The 13033-nt window shown below is 42.0% G+C and overlaps 1 non-coding gene across 1 annotated transcript; it reads right to left on the minus strand.

Annotated features, from left to right (window-relative positions):
• Positions 1-5082: 5082 nt before the first annotated feature.
• Positions 5083-5189, minus strand: LOC148548856 (small nucleolar RNA R71). Its single transcript, XR_015898904.1, has one exon. It is a non-coding gene; the product is annotated as a small nucleolar RNA R71 (small nucleolar RNA).
• Positions 5190-13033: the final 7844 nt, after the last annotated feature.

A 13033-nucleotide genomic window follows, 5' to 3' on the forward strand; every position in this document is an offset into this window, starting at 1 on the left:
AAGGAATACAACAGGATACAAAAGAAGAAATTAATTATTGATGCCAAGTACTACTTGTGGGATGAACCCTATCTCTTTAAGAGATGTGCAGACGGAATAATCCGTAGGTGTGTGCCTAGAGAAGAAGCACAGAGGATCCTATGGCATTGCCATGGATCACAATACGGAGGCCATTTCGGAGGTGAGCGAACAGCCACCAAGGTCCTCCAATGTGGCTTTTATTGGCCCACACTCTATAAAGATTCCCGAGAGTTTGTACGTAACTGTGACAGTTGCCAAAGAGCTCGCAATCTGCCTCATGGTTACGCCATGCCTCAACAAGGAATCTTGGAGATTGAGTTGTTTGACGTATGGGGAATTGACTTCATGGGACCTTTCCCACCATCATACTCAAACACTTATATTCTGGTGGCATTTGATTATGTATCAAAATGGGTTGAGGCCATTGCCACACCCACCAATGATACTAAAACGGTGTTGAAGTTCCTCCAGAAACATATCTTTAGCAGGTTCGGTGTCCCTAGAATACTAATCAGTGATGGGGGCACTCACTTCTGCAATAAACAGCTTTACTCTGCCATGGTTCGGTATGGAATTCGCCACAAGGTGGCTACCCCATATCATCCACAAACTAATGGGCAAGCTGAAGTCTCTAACAGAGAATTAAAGGGAATCCTGGAACGGACAGTAAATACCCGTAGAAAGGATTGGGCACGGAGCTTGGATGATGCTCTGTGGGCTTACAGAACAGCATTCAAGACCCCTATAAGGACCTCTCCATACCAACTCGTGTATGGTAAGGCATGTCACCTGCCCATGGAACTGGAACATAAGGCCTACTGGGCAACCAGATTCCTAAACTTTGAAGCCAAATTAGCAAGAGAAAAAAGATTGCTCCAGCTAAATGAGCTAGAGGAGTTCAGATTCACAACTTTCGAAAATGCCAAGCTTTATAAAGAGAAATAAAAAAAGTGGCATGACAGAAAGCTGTCATCTAGAATCTTTGAACCAGGATAGAAGGTTCTGCTGTTCAACTCTAGACTCAGGCTATTCCCCGGGAAATTGAAATCCCGGTGGAGGGGACCATACGTGATTACAAGCGTATCACCATATGGTTATGTAGAGCTTCAAGATATTGACTCTGACAAGAAGTTCATTGTTAATGGACAGAGAATCAAGCACTATCTTGAAGGCAATGTTGAGCAAGAGTGCTCAAGGTTGAAGCTAGATTAAAAGCTCAGCAAGGTCCAGCTAAGGACATTAAAGAAGCGCTTGTTTGGAGGCAACCCAACTTTTATTTACTTTCATGGTTTTTCATGTTTTATTAGGTTCATGATCATGTGGAGTCACAAAATAAATATTAAAAATTGAAAACGAAATCAAAAACAGCAGAAGAAAAATCACACCATGGAGGAAGCACCTGTCTGGCGTTCAACGCCAGAACAGAGCATGGTTCTGGCGCTGAACGCCCAGAACAAGCATGGTTCTGGCATTCAAAGCCAGAAATGGCTAGTAAATGGGCGTTGAACGCCCAAAATGGGCACCAACCTGGCGCTGAACGCCCAGAGTTGTGTGCAAGGGCATTTTGCATGCCTAAATTGGTGCAGGGATGTAAATGCCTTGACACCTCAAGATCTGTGGACCTCACAGGATCATTTCAAGATCTGTGGACCCCACAGGATCCCCACCTTCCATCCTCATAATCCTAGTTTTTTTTCCACATCTTCTTCTTCATCTATTCCTTCTTCTTTTGCTCGAGGGCGAGCAACATTCTAAGTTTGGTGTGGTAAAACAATTATGTGAAGGATCTATAGCTCAGTGGTAGAACATGTGGCTACAAATCAAGAGATCCCTGAGATATCTCAGGGGATGCACTTCCCTCCACATAATTGTTGGAAGCAACTGAGGATAGAAATACCAAAAATCACTAGGAATCAAGCCACAAAGGCAAGGAAGAGACATAAAAGAGCTCAAGAACATCATTGGTTCCTCAAGAAGGAAATGCCATCATCACTAAGGTGGACTCGTTCCTTGTTCTTACTTTCTCTGTTTTTCGTTTTCTCTATGTTAAGTGCTTATCTATGTTTGTGTCTTCATTACATGATCATTAGTAGTAATTAGTGTCTATTTTGATTTTATCCCCAATTAAGCTATAGTTTATTTTTCTCATCATCAGCAAACATGAATAAAGTAGTAGATCTTTTGAATAAGAGGCAATAAAATTTCGAGTTTTAATAAGAGAAATTCTAATTAGTTAAATGTGGTGGCAATGCTTTCTGTCTTCTGAATGAATGCTTGAACAGTGCATATGTCTTTTGAATTTGTTGTTTAAGACTGTTAAATATGTTGGCTCTTGAAAGAATAATGAACATGAGACATGTTATTGATAATTTGAAAAATCATAAAAATGATTCTTGAAGCAAGAAAAAGTAGCAAAGAACAAAGCTTGCAGAAAAAAAAAATAGAAAGAAAAAGAAAAAGCAAGCAGAAAAAGCCAAAAGCTCTTAAAACCAAGAGGCAAGAGCAAAAAGCCAATAACCCTTTAAACCAAAAGGCAAGGGCAAATAAAAAGGATCCCAAGGCTTTGAGCATCAGTGGATAGGAGGGCCTAAAGGAATAAAATCCTGGTCTAAGCGGCTAAACCAAGCTGTCCCTAACCATGTGCTTGTGGGGTGAAGGTGTCAAGTGAAAACTTGAGACTGAGCAGTTAAAGTCAAGGTCCAAGGCAAAAAGAAGAGTGTGCTTAAGAACTCTGGACACCTCTAATTGGGGACTTTAGCAAAGCTGAGTCACAATCTAAAAGGTTCACCTAATTATGTGTCTGTGGCATTTATGTATCCGGTGGTAATACTGGAAAACAAAGTGCTTAGGGCCACGGCCAAGACTCATAAAATAGCTGTGTTCAAGAATCATCACACTGAAATAGGAGAATCAATAACACTATATGAATTCTAAGTTCCTATAGATGCCAATCACTCTGAGCTTCAATGGATAAAGTGAGACGCCAAAACTGTTCAGAAGCAAAAAGCTACTAGTCCCGCTCATCTAATTAGAATCTGAGCTTCACTCAAAAACTCTGAGATATTATTGCTTCTCAACCTATTAGTCTTCTATTTTATTTGTCTAGTTGCTTGAGGACAAGCAACAGTTTAAGTTTGGTGTTGTGATGAGCGGATATTTTATACGCTTTTTGGGGTTAATTTCATGTAGTTTTGAGTATGTTCTAGTTAGTTTTTAGTCTATTTTCATTAGTTTTTAGGAAAAATTCATATTTCTGGACTTTACTATGAGTTGTGTATTTTTCTGTAAATTCAGGTAATTTTCTGGCTGAAATTGAAGGAGCTGAGCAAAAATCTGATTCAGGCTGAAAAAGGAATGCTGATGCTGTTGGATTCTGACCTTCCTACACTCAAAGTGGATTTTCTGGAGCTACAGAACTCGAAATGGCATTCTTCAAATTGCGTTGGAAAGTAGACATCCAGGGCTTTCCAGCAATATATAATAGTCCATACTTTGCACAAGGATAAACGACGTAAACTGGCGTTCAACGCCAGTTCTCTGCCCAATTCTGGCGTCCAGCGCCAGAAAAGGATCAAAAGCTGGAGTTGAACGCCCAAACTGGCACAAAAACTGGCGTTCAACTCCACAAATGGCCTCTGCACGTGAATTGCTTAAATCTCAGCCCCAGCACACACCAAGTGGGCCCCAGAAGTGGATCTCTGCATCATCCATCATAGTTTACTCATTTTTTGTAAACCTAGGCTACTAGTTTAGTATTTAAACAACTTTTAGGGACTTATTTTGAATCTCATGACATTTTAGATCTGAACTTTGTACTCTTTGACGGCATGAGTCTCTAAACTCCATTGTTGGGGGTGAGGAGCTCTGCTGTGTCTCGATGAATTAATGCAAGTATTTCTGTTTTCTATTCAAACACGCCTGTTCCTATCTAAGATGTTCATTCCCGCTTAACTGTGATGAAGGTGATGATCTGTGACACTCATCACCATTCTCAACCCATGAACGTGTGCCTGACAACCACCTCCGTTCTATATTAGATTGAATGAGTATCTCTTAGATCTCTTAATCAGAATCTTCGTGGTATAAGCTAGAATAGATGGCAGCATTCACGAGAATCCAGAAAGTCTAAACCTTGTCTGTGGTATTCCGAGTAGGATTCAAGGATTGAATGACTGTGACGAGCTTCAAACTCCTGAAGGCTGGGCGTTAGTGACAAACGCAAAGGAATCAAGGGATTCTATTCCAGCCGGATCGAGAACCAACCGGTGATTAGCCGTGCTGTGACAGAACGCGTGAGCGTAGTTTTCACTGGAAGGATGGAAGGTAGCCATTGACAACGGTGATCCACCAACACACAGCTTGCTATAGGAGGACGTGCGAGCGTGAACAAGAAGACAGAGGAAAGCAGAGATTCAGAAGACAAAGCATCTCCAAAACTCCAACATATTCTCCATTACTGCATAACAAGTAACCTTTAATCCATGCTCTCTCGTTTATTTGCAATTCAACTGATAAACATAATTGACTTTCTGACTAAGATTTACAAGATAACCATAGATTGCTTCAAACCAACAATCTCCGTGGGATTCGACCCTTACTCACGTGAGGTATTACTTGGACGACCCAGTGCACTTGCTGGTCAGTGGTACGAGTTGTGAAAAGTGTGATTCACAATTTGTGCACCAGGAGGATAGAAGAGTTTTGGGCTCTTACATCAATCCAAACCCAGGCAATTGTGGAAGTACCATCCAAAAGCCAACCATCCATGCCAACAACTTTGAACTTAAACCACAGCTCATCACCCTTGTTCAGAACAACTGTTCGTTTGGAGGAGGTGTTCAAGAAGACCCCAATCAACATTTGACCACCTTCCTGAGAATATGTGACACAGTGAAGTCTAATGGTGTTCACCCTGATGCCTATAGACTGCTCCTATTTCCATTCTCACTTAGGGACAAAGCAGCCAAGTGGCTGGAATCTTTCCCAAGGGAAAGCTTGACAACTTGGGAAGACGTGGTGAACAAATTTTTAGCAAGATTTTACCCTCCTCAACAAATCAATAGGCTGAGAGCTGAGGTCCAAACTTTCAGGCAACAAGATGGTGAGACTCTATATGAAGCATGGGAGAGGTTCAAGGACTTAACAAGGATGTGCCCACCAGATATGTTCAACGAATGGGTGCAGCTGCACATTTTCTATGAAGGACTCTCTTATGAGTCAAAGAAGGCAGTAGACCATTCATCCGGAGGATCTTTGAACAAGAAGAAGACTATTGAGGAAGCCATAGATGTTATTGAAACAGTAGCAGAGAACGACTACTTCTATGCTTCCAAAAGAGGGAACACAAGAGGAGTAATGGAGCTAAACAATGTAGATGCTCTGTTGGCCCAAAACAAGCTCATCACCCAGCAGCTGGCTGACCTCACCAAGAAGATGGAGAGGAACCAAGTAGCAGCAATCTCCACTTCATCAGCAACCCAAGAGGGAGTGAATGAAGAAACAGAGGGTAGTCAGGAGCAAGCCAACTACATTGGGAATTCACCAAGGAAAAACTATGATCCATACTCCAAGACCTACAACCCTGGATGGAGAAACTACCCAATCTTTGGGTGGGGAAGTGAGCAAGATCAAAACCAAGACCAGAGACGTTACAACTCCAACAACAATGCAGCTCACCAGCAATTCACACAGAGGACATCTCAACACCCCCACAACAACACTTCTCCGTATGCTTATCAAAACCAAAACAGCACATCTGCTCCGAATCACTCATCACTTGATGACAAGCTCTCTAAGATTGAAGCCTTACTTGAAGGAATATGCCAAGAGATTCAAGAAAATACGGAGTTCAAAGAGGAGGTGCGAGCCAATATTAAGAACCAGGGAGAGACCATTAGGAAGTTGGAATTCCAGGTGGGATATTTAGCTGAGAAGATTCCCAAACCTACTGATAGCTTCCCAAGTGACACGGAGAAAAACCCCAAAGGAGAAGCAAAGAAAGTAAGATGGAAAGATTGCAAAATGGTCACTACGAGTGATCAAAAGACTGAAGACAAGCAAGGCAAACTTTGCAAACTACCTAAAGACAACTCAACAAAGGAGGAGGATAGAGATCACCAAGAACCAGAAATCTCACAACAAGAGTTGCTGAAGCTCTATGCTCCCTTCCCTCAACTGCTCAATGGTGCTGTGGGAAAAAGAATATACTCAAGGTTCCTAGACTTGTTTGCATCTCTGCATGTGAACATACCATTCATCAAAGCAATTCAACAAATGCCTGAATTCATCAAGTATATGAAGGAACTTCTTCCCAGGAAAAGCTCACTCAAAGGAGGCCAGACTATAGTGATGAACAAGGAATGTAGTGCCCTTATTCAACCTGAGTTGCCTACAAAAAGAAGAGACCCAGGGAGTTTTCACATCCCTTGTGCCATAGGTGAAAATATGTTCGATAGAGCACTATGTGATTTGGGGGCCAGCATCAACTTACTGCCCTTATCCCTAGTGAAGAGGCTGCAGATCAATGAGATAATGCCCACAGATGTAATCATTAGACTGGCTGACAAAACTCAAAAGCAAACAATAGGAGTGGTGGAAAATGTGTTGCTAAAGGTTGGGAAATACTTTCTCCCAACAGACTTTGTCATCCTGGACATGGAAGAGAATCCCACTCATCCAATCATATTGGGAAGACCATTCCTAGCTACGGCCAGAGCACTTATCGATGTAGAGAAAGGGGAGCTAATATTGAGAATCCATGATGAACGACTCAGCTTCAATGTTTTCAACTTCTCACAAGAAACAGATCGAGAGGACAAGGAACTAAGCACAAATGATAATGAGACATTGAAGGAGGAAACGAGCACTGAAACACAGCCAGTTCATTCTGAGATCCCCTTAATAGATAAACAAGGAAAACAGCAATTGCCATAGCTCAAGGAAAAGTTGGAGGAACCTAAACCTCTAGAAGAAGGTGAAGACAGCATCACAACTCCTTGGAAAAAAGAGGTCACCAAGGGGAAGTCAACCTCAAAAGAAACAAAGAAGAAGGTACTAAGGGGATGGAGGAACAAGAAGATCCCTACAGAAGACTTCTCTCTAGGGGATAAAGTTGTCTCAGCTTACTTCCCAGATATTCTCCCTAATCTCCCTACTGTACCATCTCAGTTACCCAAGGTCTTCACTATCAACAGAGTTCTTTCCTTGGAACATGTGGAGATCATTGATCCAACCAATGGATATAAGTCCACAGTAAGAGGGGAGAACTTTAAGCACTACCAACCACCCTGATGAAGGAAAAACGTCAAGCTAGTGACGCTAAAGAAGTGCTTCATGGAAGGCAACCCATGTTTTATATGTTTTTAAAATAATGAATAAATCAATGTTTATGAATTTCAACCCAAACTTGACAAACACTTGGTGCAATTTTTATCATGCAGTATATAGTGAAGAACAAGTTTGGTGTTCAAAGCAAACCAAGATGCATGCTAGTCTTGGGAGCTTTGAACAAAACTTTTCATCACATTGCTTCAAACTAAGTTTGGTGTCACCCCATGGTGCCACCAAAATGCATAAGGATACACAAGTAGTTAGTTAGTTGAAATTCATAAATAAACAAACTCTTTTTCTTCTATTTATATTTCTAGCCGTAGAGTTTGATTTTTATGATATTAATTTCCTTATTTTTAAATCTTTATAGGAAAGGAAAAGAAGCATAAAAAGGGGATTGATTGGACAATTAAATGGAGGAGATTTCGCCACTTAATGAAGAGCACTACACACATGTCTCAAGAGGGAACGCATGGGGAAACGCTGCCATGCAATATTGGAGAAAGAAGACCTTTGAAGACCGAACCAATCACTCTCATTAAGTGATGATCCTTGTCCTTCCTTCATACACAACCCCAACCGCCCATCAAGCAACAATCCTTGCAATCCACGCCTTCCATCCACTCATGACCTCCCTATATAAGTGAACCTTAGTGCATGATCATTCCTCACACTCAAATTCCCACTCTCCACACTTTATACTTTCGGCTTGCTCAAACCCCTTCATCACACTCTGTCCTAGCCAACCTATTCCTCATCTCTCCGTATCCTCTAACCTCCACCTCAAAACAACAACTCAATTCATGGCATCATCAAGCTCAAAGAGGCAAAAGAGGAAGGAACCCATGGAGAGTGTTCCTTTCGATGAGAAGAAATTCAAAACTGCCTTTCATGAACGTGAATTCGAACGGATAAGGGCGAGAAAGATATTGCCAGAGTTAATCTTCCAAATCAATGCAGATGAGTCACCACAAATTCTGGAGAAAATCGAACAGAGGGGGTGGCAATTGCTCACAAGTCCAGAGGAGAAGATCAATGGAAACCTCATCAAAGAATTTTATGCGAATGTAGTGAGAGAGGATAAAACCAAGGCCCCAACCTTCAAGAGTTACGTAAGAGGAAAAGAGGTGGACTTCAGCCCAAATGCCATAACAAGAGTTCTTCACCTGAAATCACTTCGTTTTGATGAGGAAAGTTATCAGGCAAGGATAAGTAGAAGCCCTGATAATAATGAGCTCTCAGAGATAGTGGCAGACATCTGTGTTATAGCAGCTGACTGGGAGAGGTACATAGATGGGAGACCTAAGTTCATCAAGAGAGGAGACCTGAGCCCTGAAGCCAAGGGGTGGTTTGAACTTGTGAGGAGGTCCATTCTACCAGCTGCAAATAATTCAGAGGTAAACATCAATCGAGCTACTATGGTGAATTGCTTAATACAGGGTGGGGAAATCAATGTGAATGAGCTCATCACCGAGGGGATTCAAGATTCGGCTAAGAAGGTTGATTCAGGTGCCAGGCTTTGGTACCCCAGCACCATTCTCCGCTTGTGCAACAAGGCCAAGGTAGTATTTGAGGACAGCAATCCAGACTGGGTGAACCCAGGGAGGCCAGTTACACTCGAGCAATTGGTTTATACTACACTTGCTCAACAACAAAGAAGACCACAAATAGCAAAACCAAAAGCAAAAGAAAGAGTTCACCAAGAGGAACCTCATCAGGAAGAATATCAACAAAGAGAGTATTCTGATCCAGCCAACTTGAACATGAGTCACCTTCTAAGAGCCATTGAGGATTTAGGGATGAGACATATGGAAGGACAAGAGCAAATACTGAACCTTCAAACCAACTGGCTGAGCCAACAGGAAGCATGGCAAAAACAACAAATGGAGCAGCAGCAGAAACACTACTCCAGGCTCACTCAAGCCATCAACCAAGTGAATGAGAGGCAAGAGCTTCAAGAGAAGCACTTGCAAGAACTCAACCAGCGGCAGATAGCCCAAATGAAAACTTTCAATGAGTTCAGTGTACTCAATGAGGGAAGGCAACTACATAGGGAGGAGTTCTATGTGAACACTCAAGCCAAGTTGAACTACATGACTAGTAATATGCATCAGCTACACTATGCCATTCCTACATATGATGAGGTCCAAAAAGATTTTGTAGAACAAGAAGAGAAGAAGGTGAAACAGCAAAAGGAGACACTCAAGAAGACGATGGAAGATTGTGGTTTCTGGAAGAAGCTGCTTGGAAAAGGCAAAGGAAGTGGGAGCACAAGCACTCAAGAGAGACACAATGAGGACAAGCAAGGATGGGAGCATGGGCATCCACATGAATGAAAGGTGGTGGAGTTCTTTTTAGTCCATCGTTTTCTATGCTTTAAATAAGGAAGATCTTGTATGAAATAGAACCTGCTTCCATGTTATGTTTAAACTTTTTAAATTCTGTCTTTTAAGTTTTCTTTCTGAATAGGTCTATGTGTGCTAGTCTTTATGTCACTGCATCTTTCCCTTAGTTACTTGTAAGCTTGTCCATTTTAAATCAAATGAAGAAGAGAATGTTTATGTTTTTAAAAGACCAGAGTAGAGTTCATAATATGGAAGTGCATTCATGAATCTTTGGGGTAGTCATAAGTTAGCTAAGTTGGTTCAACCACAAGGCTAGGAGGACAACTATCTATCCTGAATACTTGACTTTGGATATACCCATGAGACTAAGTTAATAACAAGATCCTAATAAGAGAAAAGGGAAAGAACAATGGAAGTGAAAAACAAAAGAAAAAGAGTAAGCAATAAGGCTAGGCACCAATGGTTTGGACCTTGAGATAAGTGTCTGTGGTGCTCCAGTGTAAGGGATCTACTTGGATGAATAAGCTCTTAGGGGTGCTTTATCACCTGGTAACTTGGGTTAACTAACCCGGGATTATCAGCTGAAAGTCCATTATCAAGAGTAACCCTCACTACAGAGCATTTAGTAACCCAAAGAGGTGCTGGACACCAAGGTCTCAAGAAAAGAAAAATAAATAAACTATATGCCTGTGGTGTGTATGTATGGGGGAGAGACTTGAGGGAGTAAGTCCTTAGGGGTGCTTCAACACCTAGCACCTTGAACCAACTAGTTCGGGAGTGTTGGCTGAAAGCTTATCTTAAAGAGTTGCCCCCTTACAGAGCACTTAGCCAAATAACACAAATAACCCTTGAAATAACAATAAAAGGATCAATGAATAAAAGTCTCATGGGATATAAACAAAGTAAGTGTTTAGGGACATGATAAAAGTCTGAAAGCCAGTAATGGAATGAACCTAAGTTGCTATGTATGAAACCACCATAAAATTAGTAACATGACTTCCACAAGAATGACTCATTCCTCTGGATATTCCATTCATCATTCTCTTGTTCCAGTACTTGCTTAGGGACAAGCAAGCTTTATGTTTAGTGTTGTGATGCCAGGGCATCTTGGCCAGTTTCACTGACCTTTTCTTTACTGTTTTTAGGGTAGTTTCATACATTTCTTTAGGAAATAAGCTAGTTTTGGGTAGATATTCACCTACACCTTGATTCAAGCATACATTGTGAATTTTACATTATTTCATGAGGATTTTGCATGAATTTAGTGACAAATTGTATGCTGCATTACCCATGACTTGGACTAGAACTTTGATGCACTCTGTTGCTTGATTTCAGGACGAAAGGAAGCAAGGAAAGGGAGATAACTTGCAAGGTTAATGAGAAAAGTGATTGCCAATAACACTCTCAAAGCCATCATTGCCCACGTTAAGAGTCACGTTAACTAAGTTAACGTGCACTCTAATGTGGAGAAGGGAAGTTGAGCCAACGTTAGTGACACTTAACATTATCACTAACGTTGGCAAACACTCATTAGTGGCCACGTTAGAGCCCACGTTAACCTAGTTAACGTGGCCTCTAACGTTAAAGGGGGAAGAGAAGCCAACGTTAGTGACATTCAACATTGTCACTAACGTTGGCCTAAGGATGCAACACACAATGTTAACTACCACGTTAACTTGGTTAACGTGGGAGCTAACGTAAGAAGTGAGAGTTGTCGACAACGTTAGTGGCACTCAACATTGTCACTAACGTTGGAAGCAACCACACAATCCCCCAAGGAGCCACGTTAACTTCCACGTTAACTTAGTTAACGTGGAAGCCAACGATGAGGAATGAATGATGAGCGAACGTTAGTGACACTCAACATTGTCACTAATGTTGGGATGGCTAAGAATGGCCACGTTTGAAGCCACATTAACCTAGTTAACGTGGACTCTAACGTGAGATCTAGGGGCATATTGGAACGTTAGTGACAATGTTGAGTGTCACTAACGTTCTCGAAGTTTGGCAAGGCCACGTTAGAAGCCACGTTAACCTAGTTAACGTGGGCTTTACCGTGAAGCAAAAAGGGGCACACTGGAACGTTAGTGACAATGTTGAGTGTCACTAACGTTCTCGAAGGTTGGCAAGGCCACGTTAGAAGCCACGTTAACCTAGTTAACGTGGGCTCTAACGTGAGGCAAAGGGGTACATTGGAACGTTAGTGAAAATGTTAAGTGTCACTAATGTTCTCGAACTTATACTTTCACTAAATGTTAACACCCCTAACGCCCTGAGCTAAAGTCTCTGCCCACTTAGCACTTTCTCTCTGCAAGTAAAGCCAAGCCCAAATGAAGAAAAGAACTGCTTCAAACCCAAGATCCAAAGGCCCAAGACTTGAAGAGCAAACTAGAAGCTGAGAAGAGTAGTATATATAGGAGTAGCTTTGAATTGTTAAAGAAGTTCTGAAAGTTGGAAAAAGAGAATTACTCCCTGTATTTTACTTTCTCTGCAATTTCTAGTTCTATGATGTATTCTCCATATTTATTTTCATTTTCAAGAGCTATGAACAACTAAACCCCTTTCATTGGGTTATGGAGCTCTGTTGTAATTTGATGGATCAATACTAATTTTCATTATTCTTCTTCTATCTTTTCTCTTGATTTTACTTGAAAACTTTCGATCTTCATCCCATTGAGTAGTTATCTTGGAAGAGAAGCTATTCAAACTTGGATCTCTTTTGAACCTTGAAAGAGGATTGAAGAGATCAAGCTAGAAATGCTTTCTCATGCTTAGGCATGGCAATTTCCCCCGGCGGGGCGGGTATCCGCGGGGAATTACCCGCCGGGGGACGGATTTGGGGGAGGTTTTTTACCCGTGGAGGGCGGGGACGGGGACCCGTGAAATAAACGGGGCGGGGACGGGGAGCAAGGTCCCCGCCCCGTGGAGACCTGTGTAATACCTACATATAAGAAATAACAAAAATACCCCTGTATATATATATCATTTATAAGAAACCCTAAGCCATACCCTTTCTTTTCTCTCAGCCGCCACTACTCACTCTCCTTCTCAGAACTCAAATGCTCTCCCTCTCAGCCTCTCCTTCTTGGTCCCTCTCAGATCCTCTTCTTCTCTTCACCACCCTCGTCCACTTTCCTTCTCTTCGCCACCCTCCTCCACTCTCACCGCCGTCTGCGTCGTCGCGAGCCTTGTCCCCTCTCACGGCTTCCACCTCTCCCTCTCAAGGTCACCGGGAGGAGCTTGAAACGTCTGCGTCGTCGCGAGCCTTGTCTCCTTCTCTTCGGCAAAGGCACAATCGTTCTTCGTCTACGGTAGGGGCATTGTTCCCTGTCATCGTC

The sequence above is a fragment of the Arachis ipaensis genome, chromosome B8, assembly GCF_059453495.1.
Source record: "Arachis ipaensis isolate K30076 ecotype BB chromosome B8, ASM5945349v1, whole genome shotgun sequence".
In the NCBI taxonomy this organism is placed as follows: domain Eukaryota; kingdom Viridiplantae; phylum Streptophyta; class Magnoliopsida; order Fabales; family Fabaceae; genus Arachis; species Arachis ipaensis.